This window comes from Chionomys nivalis, chromosome 1, assembly GCF_950005125.1.
Source record: "Chionomys nivalis chromosome 1, mChiNiv1.1, whole genome shotgun sequence".
Taxonomy (NCBI): Eukaryota; Metazoa; Chordata; class Mammalia; order Rodentia; family Cricetidae; genus Chionomys; species Chionomys nivalis.
The window spans coordinates 199,575,944-199,592,333 of NC_080086.1; positions in this window are offsets into that span (position 1 = coordinate 199,575,944).

The following is a 16,390-nucleotide window of genomic DNA, read 5'->3' on the forward strand; positions in this document are numbered from 1 at the left end:
GAAGGGGAGAGAGAGAGAAATAAGGAGAGAAGACTGGAAAGCATCAGAACAATAAAAGTACCTGGTCCTTATTGTTTCTTACCAAAACACTACAGTAACCTTTATATTTTAACCTCCCCCCCTCTGTGTGTGTGTGTGTGGTTGTGTGGTTGTGTGCACAAGCAGTCTATGGTGCAACTATAAGGGTCAGAGCACAATTTCAGGGGTCTCATTTCTCCTTACATGGCTCTTGTTTCTGCTGCATTGAGTACTCCAGGACAGCTGGCCTGGGAACTATACAGTTCTCTTGTCTTGGCTGCTCTTCTTGCTAAAAATCTTTTCTCTCTCTCTCTCTCTCTCTCTCTCTCTCTCTCTCTCTCTCTCTCTCTCAATTTGAGGCAGCGTCTTACTATGCAACCCTGGTTGGCTTGAAACTCATAGACCAGGCTGGCCTTGAACTCCCTGAGATCCACCTGCTTCTGCCTCCTGAGTGCTGGGATGAAAGGTGGATATCATCACACTCAGCCATATTTTTATTTAAAAACAACAAAACTCTTTTTTTTAAGTATAAATCTTTCCTTATTTTTTCTATTATTCTCCAGTCAAGCTAAGCTATTTAAAACATCATCAGCATGCTCTAAACTCTCATCTTTCTCGTTTGCATTTACTTTTATTCTGCATGGGGCATGTCTTGCTTTTCTTTGAGTGGCTATCCCTTCATGACTGATTTTACAGATCTCCTATGATTTTACAACTCTCCTATGGACATGCCACGTTTAGACCAAGATACAAGTCTGTACCTCGAGACAAAGAACTGACAAGTCACTGCTCTGCTCAGTCTTCTAGGATTGGTTATAATAGAAATTTGTAAATGAATGTGTAGCAAGAATTCCAGTTGGTCTTAATAATAAAAACAATCCATAGTCAAATATTAGGGTAAATGCTGAAAGATAAGAGAGACAAAAGAATAAGTCAAGGCCAACTCTTACTTTGCTAACTCCTCAGCTGAAAAGGGGCTGACCTCCTGTCTCCTCCCACCTTATATTCCTCTCTCTGCCCAACCATATCACTCCTTATCTGTCTGTACAGTCCTCCAGAGCTCTATGGTTAATTAGTGGCTAGCTTTGCCCTCTGATATTCAGGGAAGATTTATTTGTTAGAGCACAAACAAAATATCACCATATTTCCCTTTTTTTTGTCTAAAATGGAAAAAGGTTATAACTAATATAAGAAAAACTATATACAATAAGTACAATAGTTATATAAAATATATACAAGCAATAAATACATCAACAATGTCTAGTCCACTAGCAATTCACAAATTCAGAGAAAATACTCCATATCTTCCCTTTCTTGATGAGTCCAAAAACTTGTACTTCATTCACTTTCTATTCTAACTTGCACTACCAAAATTATCTTTTAATGTCTCTCAACTTCTTACACTTTATACCTCTTTACTGAATTTCTTTTCTGACTCTGGTAACAAAGAAAACTATAACTATAAAGCCTTCAACTCCATAATGCTCAAGAAGGAAATATTACCTGAGTAAGCAGAAAGTGCAAGCAAGTGAATTATAAAAAATATGAGAAATATCAGAAACAGAATCCATCCTTGGCCTACAGACCTGGCATATAAGACTTTTCTGTGAAGCAGGATATTCTAAAGGGCTGTCCTACCTTGTCTTCATAAAGTTTCCTTATCCTAAATAGTTGGTAATAATAACTAATTTGCATTACATTGTTAAATGAGCTGTATAGGTACAATAACTTGAACAAGATTAGAAATACAAGTGCAATGTGGTCTAACAAAATTAATCTCAAGGTTGTATCAATTTGCAAAATTCCATATCAATGTAAAATATTAAAAACACATAGTTGGTTTTTAAAGGTAGATTCAATAATCTACCTTTTTATCCTATTTCTATATCCCCCTATTTTTCTTTTCAAAACAAGAACCCTGTATCTAAATTTCTTTGTTTGAGCACAGGAGACCTCTAAACTCACCCTCCACAATGATACACTTCCTCTAACAAGACCATACCTACTCTATCAAAGCCATACTTCCTAATTTCCTTTTGGGCTCCCCTGCAGGTGGAGATATAGTCAATTGTGGCCTCTTATGTGGGTGCTGGGAATCAAACCAGTGCAAGAGCAACCAGTGCTCTTAACCTCTGAACCATCTCTCCAGCCCCAAATAACATTTTTTACTTAATATATGTGAGGTGGTTGTTCTTATCAATTTGTTCCTCATCTAGGATTAATGATTGAATCTCATTCTTTAGTGCCCTAAACTGATGGTTTAATTTTTTGGCAGATTCCTAAAATTATAACATTATTTGGAGGAGATGAAAGGTAGGAGGTAGAGCCCGGTTGAAGGAAGTAGGTCACTGGGATTTTGTCCCTGAGGCTAAATCTTGCCCTTGCAGTATTCCTGTATTTTCTCTGCTTCTGTTCACCAGGAGATGAGTAAGAACCTGCTAACATGGTGATAATGTTATCTCCAAGTATATGTGCCAAGCAGTCATGGTCCTTTGAAATCATGAGCTAAAACAAATTCTTAAGTTGTTTCTGTTAGATATTTTAGTCAGAGACAGAAGGAATTAATATATAATTTTGTAAGGCTTATTCATTTTAGATTGAGTATTTGCTTCCCTTTGAAGGTTGGATAGCTGTGATAAAATACATAAACAGAAGTGACTTATGGAAGAAGATGTTTATTTTGGCTAACAGTGCAGAAACATGAGTCCACCATTTAAAGGGTGAGGAGAGAGGGATGGGGTGGCAGCTCAATGAAACTGAAAAATCATATCTTAGTTGCAAGCATGAAGCAGAGAAAGCAAAATGGAAGTAGGGTGAGACTGTATGAGCTTACAGCCCTGGTGCTAGTGACTTACTTCCTCCATCAAGGCTGCAACACCTAAACTTCCTCCAAACAGTAGCATCAATTATGAACCAAGAATCATAGACGTGCACCTATGGGAGACTTTTCTCATTCTAAAGACCACCATTGTATATGTAATCATGACATCCCATTGTAGCTTCAAATTTGTTTTGTGGCTAATACTATTGTGCCCCCTGCCTTACACACCAACGAGGGCAGCTTATGGCTCAGCTTTCTGTGCTTTTCACAGCTTATTACTCCAAATGGTAGTGGTGGTAACTCAATGAGTCTGGAGTGCATGTGTACAGGATGGCAAACTTCATCTTCTGAATGAATATTTAGAGGAATAAACGTACTCAATATCTTATGCTTATGAGTAATTGGGTGTGTATTTGGTTAAAGTTAGATATATCATGAGGAAGGGCATGTGCATATAAAAAACTTACATAGCCCAAGTCTGACAATCAAAACATTTCTAAAATATAAATTAATGGTTAATCAATGGTTAATGGTTCAGAAAACATTTTCAGAGGCAAGAGGAAAAAATGACCAGAATGGGAATGTAGTAATGCTAGCCTCAGTAATGGCTGCTACCTTGGAGGATGAAGGAGGATTGCAAATTTGAAACCATCTCGTGCTTCACAGTCAGAACCTACATCAAACCACCATCACAGATGAACTCTGAAATAGCTTGGCCACCCAGGATTCCACTTGGCTTGGGTTGTACACACCCTGTCCTGATAGTGTGCCTAGCAACCTGGGGCTTTCACCTGTATTGATCTGTGTGTTTACCCCACTACAAACAATGGCATACATCAGCCCTCCCTTAGCAAAGCCATTGGTAACCCTCCTCTTCTGTAGGAACATATCTGAGAACTAAAAGCTTGGGGTTGATTCAGGTAAGTGTGTTTAGAAGTCACCATCTGAACTTCTTGGGTTTTTGTTTTTGAGAAAGAGATTCTCTATAGGTCTGGCTGACTGCCTATGTAGACTCATAATCACATAGAATCTCCTGCTTCTGACTCTGGAGTGCTAGGGTTAAAGGTGTATGCCACCATGCCCAGCTCTGAGTGATCTTTTAGGGAGCTTAAAAACCCTACTCTCCATCTTATGCCTATGAATAATTGGGTGTGCATTTGGTTAAAACAAAATAAATCATGAGAAAAGCAAGTGTATAGAAAAAAAGCTTACATGATTTAAGCCTGTCAATCAAAATAGAGAATGACACAATTACGCCTCTTAAAAACAAATTCCTTCTTCTAGACACCATAGGAGTCCCTGGGCTGTAACCAGGGACTCTAGATAACCCAAGAAACCCATGGTCCCTTTGCAGTGTACTTAATTTGTACTGTCACGTTGTTTCTAAGTAAAGCTCTCCCAGTCCCTTCAGGTAGTAGCCTCTAAGGAGATTGGGGTGTCAACAGGGCAGGATCTGTGCTTGAGATGAGAGCAGTAGATAGAAAGTAGAATTGAGGATGGGGCCCCTGCAGACAACAGCAGTTCCACAGATGTTGTCAGTTCTCTGCTGGAAGAGAGCTCTGATTTCTCCAAGTGAGCACACCCAGCCTGGAAGCTATATATCACAGTGGGAACCCAAGCTCTGTCTGATGACTGAAACTAGATCTCTACATTTCCATGATATTTGACTTATAGCTATGTCCAAATTTGAGCCATTCCCTAAGTGACTTTAGGGTTACCTTTTTAGAGGGAGGGGTGTTACACTGAAGAATGGAATCTACCTCAGTGCAGACATGGCACTTTCTCCTCATGAGCTTAGCCAGTTGGGCAGGTGTTCTTCTCGAGAAAATAAGCAAGTCTACCTTAAAAGAGGTTGAAGGGCTGAGATCATTTTCCTTTCTAGAAGTCCCATCCCCCATGTGCAGTAGCTTACAGAACTTCACCCACACAGCTTCATAAGTCTGCCTGATTTTCTGAGGAAGCTTTCTCTTTTTCTAGTCTAAGTATGTTTTCCCTAACAGTTGGAAGTTTCTCTTTCTCTAAAGCTCTACTCCCTGCCATGAGGCCACTTATAGCTGACCTCCATACTAAGTTTAAGTCAAATGGCTTGATATTTTTCTCGTTCTTTCCATGCTCCATCCTTCCTGAGCAGCTGCCATGATTTACAGCTTGCTTGCCTGGAATTTTCCTTTTCAGCTCTAACAGAGTTGCCTCTACTCTCTGGCTTGAATAAAGGTGACCACCCCAAGTTTTGCTTTTGACGAGCATCTTCTGAATGTGTGAACAGTCTGTTGATTTAGCTTTTGCTGTCTTCATCCCTTGTATGTGTTTCTGTGCCTCTATTTGTCTTTTCCAGCAACAGACAGACTTGGGAGCCAAACCAAGGTCTAGCTCCCTCTTTTGGGTTGGGGCAATGCTAGCACCCCCAGCATGCCTCCCTGGGGAGTTTTGTGCACCCCTATCCAGGCCCAAATCTCCTGCCACCAGCAACTGCCACTGCCACTGCTTGACATGATCACTTTGTGAACTAGGATTCAGAATTTCTTATTTTTGAACTTGCAGGTTATTGGATTCAGTTCAGCAGGGACTCAAAACTTTTGGGTATGGATAATGTTGAAATATAGTTTTATGATATTCTACTTTATTGGGAAGCTGGTTCTGGGGTTGGAAAGTTTCTATCCTATGTCATGAGATCCACCTGAAAAAAACAATGCAGAGCAGATAAAAAAAATAGATTATCAGTTTCATTTAATTGTCTAAAACTTTTGCTAAGATAAACCTTATCTCAAGATTGTAAGACTATTGTGTTAACTTTCTGTGCTTAAAGTTAAGTTTATTCTATATAGATAAAAAGCTGTAAGAGATGTAACAAAAATGGATTTAAAACTTATAATACAAGGTTGATAATTTAAAATGTATACATAGAAAATCTTACCTTTCAAGCTGCAAGGCCCAGTACATAAAGAGAAACACCAGCCAAATGAAAACAAAGACTTAATCCACCAAAGTTCATAGTTCAGGAAAAATCTCCAAATATGCTAACCTTGCTTCTTTATTTCTATAATTCTGCTTCTTGTTGAATGTTCTTGCTAACTCAAGTCTGTCAACCCAAGACGTGGCTTTTATGTTTAAAAACTTACCTTGAGAAAGCCTTGGAGCTACACTGGAATCCCAAACACCCAGTGTAGTTACTGGCTGACTAATAGAGACTTTTAAAAAAGCTAAAGGGTTAGGGCCACAACTATGAACACCAAACACTAAACATCAGAAACTGGGATGGTGCTATCTTCTGATGCAACAGAACAATAACCTAAGCGGTCTGGCAACAAAGCAAAGCAAAGCAAAGCAAAGCAAAGCAAAGCAAAACAAAGCAAAACAAAACAAAAAACTTATAGAATGTCTCTCCATACACAAGATCTATTTAGACTAACAGATACTGATTTTAAAATGTGTATCTGGCCTTCTTTGTTGGATTTTCCTTCACTCTAGCCCTACACTGGTATGTCAGAATCTTGATTGTTTTATATCGAGGTTTATGTTGGGGTTAAGCCTCACTTAACTTCTCAGGATTCAGAAGGATTGCTATAGCAGGCAAAAACCTTACTAATAAGGCCTGAGGGTAAATGAAATAAATTAGCTCACAGAAGTCTTTCTATCATGTACCATTTATTCTTTCTATGCTCTCTCAAATGCTCTCTTGATGTTCCCCTTTTGATGTTCCTTGCTGTTCTACCTGTCTCATAAGGTTTCCAGTTTATATACCCACACAGACATAGTTAGCAATTCCATAGGCGATAACAATGGCACCAAGCATGAAGTTCTTAGGACTAATAAGATGGATAAAAGATTGACAAGGCAGGAGCCTTATGTCTTAGAAGGAGCATGGCTTTGAAGCTCCCCCAGTAGATACCAGGAGGATTAGGATGGAGCTTGACCCTGCCTGACTAAACATCAGGGTCCTGTATCTGCTGGCACCCAGGTAAGAAAGAATTTCTTTCTCTGGGTCTGGTTTAGTGACCTAAGCTTTTTTTCCTGTATATTTTAGGGGTACAGTCAATTTCCTAGGCTAAGACCTTGTGTCAAATGAAAGGTGAAGGTAAGTACAGAATATTAATAGCTTGTTAGGGTAGAACAAAGGCCAGTAGATTATACTCTTCTGAGTTGATTATTAGAGAATTCATGACCACCCAGACCTATCTATCAGAAAAAGCAGACATACTGTCTCTCCTGTTCAGGGCCTCCTGCTTGTGGCTTCATTCTTGTCAATAATTCCTATCAACAAGGATAATTGTGGGTGTCTAGATTTATGTAGATTTGATTATTAGAGCAAAGGTTTGGTTGAATGAGGACTTTCACACCAGGACCCCAGGTTGTGGATAAGGTCATCCATTTGCCCATACAGGAAGAGTTATCTCAATGAATGATTTATACACTGCTGGGGTATTTCAGGACAAATCCATTATGGAAAGGAAAGAGCCATGGCTTCACAAGATTTCCACAGAATTGTTAGGGATTATTCAAAAGACAGGTATCCCTTAAGCTCTGCAAATTGGGTTCCTCATTGGACGGAAAACACTCTCATGAGTTTGTCTGGTGATCATTTAGATGTACTTTTACTGTACATCACAGCAGTTTCTTTACTCTTTTGGGGGCCTGCCACCCAGCTCCCAAATCAATAACACATGATGTGAGTCTTTATTCTTTCTTATAATGCCCGGTCTTAGCTTGGCTTATTACTTGCTAGCTTTTCTTAACATAAGTTATCCTGACTACCTTTTGTGCCAGAGCTTTTTCCTTTTTTTATTTTCACTCTTACTTGGTTGCTGGTTGTGTAGGTGGGTAGCTGGTCCCAAAGTCCTCCTCTCCTTGTTCTCTTGCTCCCTTCTTCTCTGCCTGCTTTTCCTTTTATTTATACTTTCTTCCTGCTAGACCTGCCTATCCTTTTCTTGCCTCTCTATTGGCCATTAAGTTCTTTATTAGATCATAAGGTGTTTTAGACAGGCAAAGAATCATAACTTCACAGAGTTAAACTAATGCAGCATACAAAAGTAACATACCTGAAAATAATTTTCTACAACACTCTTTGTCTTTGCTAACTTTGTTAAGCTTTAGTTAATTTGTTAAAGTGAGTCATACAAGAAATTGTGATATTTTGTAATGATACACTGTGAAAAAAGCAGAAAAATGAAGTTTCCAGTTTCCCTAGGGACTGTATTTATGATTTATGTTGATATTAAAAGAGTTTCAATTCAAAAATTGTGTTTTCTTTGGCCAGTCAGCTCTGCTTACTGGTGGCATGCTACAGCTCCTTTAAGAGAGGTCTTCCTGATTCAGCAGTAGCAGAAAAAAAGCCACACCATTTTAAAATGCCGGTTTTTTGGGCTGTGCTGCCAGTGCGATTTCTGGCTCTTTCAGGATGCTGAGCATTTAAATGGGGTTTGTGAACAGAGTACAACTTGATAATGGCAACATAGACTGGCTGTGTGCCTAAAAATGGGGCTGTGAGCATGGCTTTCAGAGGCAGCAAACAGCCCCTGCTGGACTGGGTGGAGCAAGCAGGCAGGGCCTTGTTTGCCCTAGTATGGCTGTTGTTTAGTTTTTAAAGAAGTGCTTAGCATTTTAAGAAGCCATTCTGGTCAGAAAAGGGTTACAGATATTCAATAAAGACAAATCCAGATAGAAAAGACCTCTAAATGAGTCACAGTGTTGAATAAATGTACACAGGCTTAGGAGAGAGAAGAAAAAGAGTATGGAGAGTTATAAAAATAAAATGGTATAAAACCCAAAAAAGGGCTTTAAAGAGACAGAGTATAGACAGTCATAGAGTAAAGGAGTGAAGATAGTAAAATAAATATTAAAAAGTAATAGAATAAAAACAAGCCATGTAAAGATGGAATATACACAAAAGTCTGGATTATGTATATTGTGTTTTCTTTTAATTTTTGACTGTGAAGGATCTAAGTACAGAGAGACATTTCATTCTATGAACTGATAAGTTAAATCAACATAAAGGTAGCTTGACTTCAGAATTTGGGTCTAAGGATATGTTGCTTTGGAAAAGAGGTTCTGCTTTTGTTTCCACAGAAGATGAGAACCTGTGGAATCCTTCCAGACTAATGTGGTTTGATTGACCAAGAGCCCCCAAAAGGTTGCCAAGAACACCCCCCAAAAATTACTTTGCCCAACAAAAAGCAGGAAGCAGTTTGGAAAGATCTATGCTCATATTCCAAAGTATTGTTTATAAATGCTTGTTTCCATTTAAAGGGGGATATGCTATAAAGAATTGCATTGGTATGGATCCTAGTTTATTGATACAAATTTAAGGTCAATTTTGTTATACTGTGTATATGTATTTCTGATCTTGATTAAGGTATTATGTTTGTCCAGCTCATTTAAAAATGTAACATATAATTAAGAAATATAGGCAAATAGAAAGTCCTCTATAATAGTCAAACTTGTAGTTGTTAGTTAGGTTTTCTAGATACATTAAAATATATTTCAGTTAGGTATTCTTCAAATCTTTTAGAGACCTTCAGAATATGGCATTTAAAATATTTTAAGAGCTTAAGACTTATCATAACAATGAGACACATTGGCAGCTCCAATCTACTTCAGGAAGAGGAAGACGGGCATCAAAGAGGCTCCTTATGGAGTTGGTTAGCCATTTGGGCAAGAAATTGCTCTTTCCTGGACTGCTTGATGGTATGCTATTACTTTTTAATATTTATTATCTTCACTTCTTTACTCTATGACTGTCTGTACTCTGTCTCTTTAAAGACTTTTTTGTTTTTTTAAACCCTTTTATTTTTGATATTTCCTGCTTCATGGAAAACTCTTCTGGGTACTATTGGCCTGTAGTCTAAAGATGGATGCCTCAACGGTACAGTAGAACTTTGGGTGACTGTCCAGGCAGCGAGATATCTCTGTCAATTCTAGAGTTTTGGAAGTTGCTTACAATGCACTTCCAGTTTACTTAGGTAATATTATATCCTTCTGGAGTCTTTGCTGGAGTTGAAGAATTGATAGTTATAGTTTTCCTCAGTTATGATAAAAGATAAAGTAGATATGAATATTGTAACTATAATTCTTGCTTGATAACTGTTTTGTTATATGTAATTTTACTATGTTAAAGTTAAAACCTTCCTTTTTATTTAAACAGAAAAGGAGAAATGATGTAGAAAGTCCTTCTGTATATGTGTTGCTTTTTTTGGTTAATGAATAAAGAAACTGGCTAGGCCTGATAGGGTAGAGCAGAGCTAGGCAGGCAAAACTAAACTGAATGCTGGGAGAAAGGAGGTAGAGTCAGATAGAAGCCATGGAGCCACCGCCAGAGACAGAGATGCTGAAAACTTGCTGGTAGGCCATGAGCCTCATGGTAAAATATAAAATAATGGAGATGGGTTAAATTAATATGTAAGAATTAACCAATAAGAAGCTAGAGTTAGCCGGGCAGTGGTGGCGCATGCCTTTAATCCCAGCACTCGGGAGGCAGAGGCAGGTAGATCTCTGTGAGTTCAAGGCCAGCCTGGTCTACAAGAGCTAGTTCTAAGACAGGAACCAAAAAGCTACGAAGAAACCCTGTCTCGAAAAATCAAAAAACAAACAAAAAACAAACAAACAAAAAGCTAGAGTTAATGGGCCAAGCAGTGATTTAATTAATAGTTTCTGTATGGTTATTTTGAGAGTCTGGGCAGCAGGGAAATATGAACAAGTGGCCTCCCTATACAACAGGGCACATTGCTTTTAATTCCAGTACTTGGGAAGCAGAGAGAGGCAGATCTCTTTGAGTCTAAGGTCAGCATATTCTACAGAGCAAGTTCCAGGAGAGACTCCAAAGCTACAGAGAAAACCTGTCTCAAAAAACCAAAAAGAAAAAAGAAACCCCAAAGCCAAAAATTGTAATTTTTTTTAAAGCTAAACCTAACAGGGATAAAAATGGAAATCTTAATAAAAGCTACTAACTTGCTACAAACTGTTAAAGATGATTAAAACATACAAGTAATTGCCACCTTATAAGTGATCAATTTTTTTAGTTTTCAGAACTATACTTGTAATCACCCTAAGTACAAATGTAGTTTATTTATATAAGTAAGATTTATTTTGCATCCTGTATATTTTTCCAAGGTTAAGCCTGAAACGAACAACTAAAAGCAAGTAAGGTTTATTTCAAATTAAGTATACTTAGTAGATGACCCTTAAAACTTTTCAGAGATCTGTTGAATATGACATTTTAAATGTTTAATAGTAAGGGCTTTCCATGAAAGACAGAAATGCTAGCTCCTATCAGGGATCCTAAGGTCTCCAAAGAAGTCAATGGGACACAGATGGTTTGTGGCAATGCTGACCACTGGGCAAAGAACTGACACGTCTTGCCTGCCACCAGGGCCCTGCCCAAACTGTAGACATTATTGGGTTGATTTCCTTACTCTGCTTGGCCACGGTTGGGTCAGTTTTCCTGAGCTGCTTTTCCACAGGAGAATCATTTGAACCTTTTGAGTTAAGCAGTCAAGGGCTATTCAGTGTTGTTCACCAGCTGGAGATAAAATGCTGTCCTATGTGACGGCCAGAAAGCTATTGCCTCTGCCCGCAATGCTAGCCCACGGGAGCCTACCAGGATAATCACCTAGGTCGCTGGTGAGGCTCTCTCAGATCTCTGATGTTGTTGACAACTAACTGTAGCTTTATCAGTCTGACATCAGCTGCCCAGTCAATGCGTTTTATATGTATATAAGCCAGGCTTTACTTTTCTAGAGATGATAGGTCTCATGGTTAAAAAAAAAAAGGCAAGCTCACAGACAGGTTTGCTCACAGACAGGCTTTCCTTACTAGCAGGCTTCATATTTAAAAAAATAGATTTCAGATATAGGTTTTTTTTTTTTTTTTTACTATTTTTTTATTTAGAAGAACTTACTTTGCAATGACTGTTCTCAGTAATCGACCTCTTGTGTGTGTCTAATGGTAAATAATTAGATAAAAAATTAAGGTGGATAAATTATAAAAGTCTAAAAATAATTAAAGGTATATATACAGAAATACAAGTTGTAAACTGCATATTTGAAGATAAGAAAGCCTAAGTAAGTTATGAGTATCTACAAGTAAGTTTTGAAGATACATGCACACAACACACACATGAGAGGAACATATACCTTAAATCATTTTATATAATCTATTATATAGGTATATATATGTTATAAATAATAATAGAATACATAGCATATATATGTTACAAAGGCATAAAATAATTTAAAATGGGAGATGGTTCGCATTTCTTTCCCCCTCTATGCTATTGTTATACCAAGATTTCAAAAGTTCAGAGTTTTAGCATTGGTCAATGGAGTTCCGCTAAGGTGATTAAAGCACTAACTGCTATTATCAGTCACAAACTCAAGATTTTAAGTTTCCTTTGCTTGTCTTCTAAGTATAGACATAAAAATACTTTTCATCATGCTAAAAACATCTTTGTCCAATATCCAGCCCCCTGGCCAGAGAAAAGAATGTCCATAACTTTTAACCCAAAGTCATACTTTTTGCTAGAACCCAAAGGTACGCATCTGTTTTATAGACACATTAGTTTTGCTTTTTTTTTTTGTAATGTGTATGTCAGTACAAATTAAAACAGTGATAATGTTATATATATGAAACCTTTATCTCTTTTTATTATCTAAAATGTAGTGATATTGTGTTTGTGACCTAATAAATAAAGCTTGCTTGAATATCAGTGCGGAGCTAAGCCACTATTTAGCCAGAGAGGCCAGGCAGTGATGGCACACACCTTTAATCCCAGCACTTGGGAGGCAGAGGCAGACTGACCCCTATAAATTCAAGCCCAACCTGGTTACACAAAATTGAATATGTCTGAAAAAGAAACAGAGCTCACACAAAGGTGATCCCAAAACTTGGGGTCACATGCCTTTAATCCCAGTATTAGGGAGGTGGAGACAGAGTGATATGGCTGGGCAGAGAGAGGAACATAAGGCAGGAGACAGGAAGGAGTTCAGTCAGCTTGAGAGACAGGTGCAGTCTGAGGATTCAGTCTGATCAAGCAATCTGAGGATTTTTAGAGACATTTAGCCCATTTGGTCTAAGCACTGGTAGAGGTTAAGAACTCTCTAGTCTGACTGCTGTGCCTCTCTGATCTTTCAGCTTTCATCTCCTCATAGCTGTTTCTGGGTTTCATTATAAAGAACAGAATTTATGCTACACCAGAAAAATTTATTTAAGCTTCAGATAGTTGCAACTTAAATTCACCTGTCACAACTCAAAAGAACTCCAGATAAGTACTCCTGTCATACCAATCAACTGCCTAAGCTTCCCTGCCTATTCCTATACATAAGGGGCAGCTCCAAATATAAGATTTTCCTTTAAGTTCCTTAACTTCTATATATGTTCTGGAAGATTTCCACTCAACTAATAGACACCACCCAGAAACTTGCCAAGGGTTACAAACTGCTCCAAAATTGATCTATATTATACCACCCCCTGTAGTAGGAGCTGCAGGCTGCAGGCCTCTTTCCACAGCCTGGCTCCTGGCCACCTGCACAGCTAGCTTTATACCCAAAATAATTACACGGAAACTGTATTATTTTAAATACTGCTTGGCCCATTAGCTCTAGCCCTTACTGGCTAATTCTCATATCCCGATCAACCCATCTCTAATAATCTGTGTAGCACCAGTCTTACCGGGAAAGATTCAGCATATCTGACCTGATGGCTGGCTGCATCCCGTCTGCCTCAGAGAGCAGAGCTAAGGCATATATGAGCTCATTTCCTCTTCCTCCCAGCATTCTGTTCTGTTTACTCCACCCACCTATGTTCTAACCTATGAAGGCCAAGCAGTTTCTTTATTATTTAATCAATGGCTTTCCTCCATCAACCCCCAGATAGTCTTATAAAACTAGAGAGCTTTTGACTTGCTGAAAACTGATGTATGTCCAGCTGACATGATTTATCCCTGTCTCTTCGGATGAGTCAACAAAGCAGATGCTTCTGATAAATGCCCATTGCCAGAACCCCCTCTTTGTTATTGATTAATATTCCAGTCTTCTTGGGCCTGGTGACGAAGTTCTAATTTCAGCTGGGAGTGGGTACAAAAGACAGTATGTCTTTTCCTCAGTGAAAGATTGGAATGTTATGTCAAAAGGAAACTCTCTGGCAAAGAGGACAAAATGACTTCCTATAGTGCCTATTGACATATGAAAGGCCACTCAGTGCTAATCAGATATACAATTGGGCCATGCATTTTTTGATACATTACAAATTTGTTCTCCCTCTCCCAGATAAAGAATGATATTATCTATTGATATTATCAGACCTTAAAATAACAACAACAACAAACCCAAAAAAACCCTATCTAGGATTTGACAGGGTCACATAAGACAAGTGGGGAATGATAAACCAACCTGCTTCCATATTGGGCTTGAAAACTATCTTATAGTAAAATCAAACTAGATTCATTTCTGCTTTGATTAAACCTGTTTCTCAAGGATTGGGCTCTGCCCCACCTGTAATCTTAACTACAAATGGTTCGGTACAACCTACTGTAGTAAAGAGCAACCATACCTATGTTTCAGGAGTTTGTTATGACCACCTTGCAACCATGTCTTTGTTTCAGGAGATTGTTATGACCAACCTGTTATGTTCTGCTTCTGTGACCCCTGCTTATTTGTCTGCCAAATCCCCCATTTGGAAACACTCTATTCCTAAGCTATGAAAACCTTATCTTCCCCATATCCAGTGCTAATCGCTTGAACCCCACTACAGTGGAAGACAAATTAAAAATAAAGCTTGAAGTGACCCGCGGCGGAAGCCCACAGGGAACTCAGAAGTTCCTCATCCCCCCCCCCTCCGCCATCCTTCCTGGGCTCCCTGCAGGGACTCTACTCCCCGCATACTGCTGCTCTCTTTCTATCCCACCCAGCTTGCACCCAGAACCCTTCTTCCTTCTGCCCCCTTCCCTCTTTGGGCACATAACACCACCTAGCTCAGTCTGTCTGGGAGCTGGGGGCGAATCCTCAGGGCAAACAGGTGGGCAGCAGTTCCTTGTTTCACTGGCTTGCCTGCACCAAGCAAGGTAGGTGCTTTGTTTACGAACTACCCAACCAGCACAGAGATCTGAAATTGGCACCAGGAGAGACAGCATTGGGGTGAGTTTGTGACCCGCGGCAGCAGCCCGGGACAGGGAACTCAGAAGTTCCTCATTTCCCTCCCTCCATCCTTCCTGGGCTCCCTGCAGGGACTCTACTCACCACATAATGCCTCTCTCTTCCTATCCCACCCAGTTTGCATCCAGAACCCTTCTTCCTTCTGCCCCCTTCCCTCTTTGGGCACATAACACCATCCAGCTCAGTCTGTCGGGGAGCGGGGGGCGAATCCTCAGGGCAAGTAGGCAGGCGAGACTTCCTTTGTTTCACTGGCCTGCCTGCACCAAGCAAGGTAGGCGCTTTGTTTATGAACTACCCAACCAGCACGGAGATCTTGGCACCAGGAGAGCCATCATTGGGCATGGAGAGCTAACCTTGGCACCAGGAGAGCCATCATTGGGCACGGAGATCTGATATTGGCACCAGGACAGACATCACTGGAGCACCAGGAGAACCATCACTGGGGAGTACCATCACTGGGAAGGTACAACAGTAGGCAAGGAGACCTGATCCGGTAAAAGAAGATCCATAGGAGAGCATTCAGAGGAAGAGATGGGCAGGCGCCAATGCAAGAATTCTCCCAACAATCTGAACAATAATATGAAACCACCAGAACCCAGCGACCTCACAACAGGAGGACATGAACACCTTAATCATGAAGAAGTAGAAAAAATTGACTTTATGAAAGTGATTGACGCCCTTAAACAGCATGTAAAAAATGCCCTTTTAGAAATGGATGAGAAATATAACAGAAAGTTTGAAGAATTGAGTAAATCAGTGAATGATACCCTAGAAAACCAAAGAAAACCAATCAAACAGATAATGGAAACAGTTCAAGACTTGAAAACTGAAATAGAGGCAAAGAAGAAAACACAAACACAAGACCGGCTGGACATGGAAAATCTAGGTAAACAAATAGAGACTACAGAAACAAGCATAACCAACAGAATACAAGAGATAGAGAAAGAATCTCAGATTCTGAAGATACCATAGAGAAAATAAACACGCTGATCAAAGAAAACAGCAAGGCCAACAAACTGTCATCACAAAACATTCAGGAAATATGGGACACAATAAAAAGACCAAACCTAAGAATAATAGGAGTAGAAGAAGGAGAAGAAGCGCAGATCAACGGTCCAGAAAATATATTTAATAAAATTATAGAAGAAAACTTTCCCAACCTTAAGAAAGATATACCTATGAAGGTTCAAAAAGCATACAGAACACCGAATAGGCTGGATCAAAAAAAAAAATCCCCTCACCATATAATAATCAAAACACAAAGCATACAGAATAAAGAAAGAATATTAAGAGCTGCAAAGGAAAAAGGCCAAGTTACTTATAAAGGTAAACCCATCAGACTTACACCTGACTTCTCTATGGAAACCATGAAAGCCAGAAGGTCCTGGATAGATGTACTGCAGAAACTAAG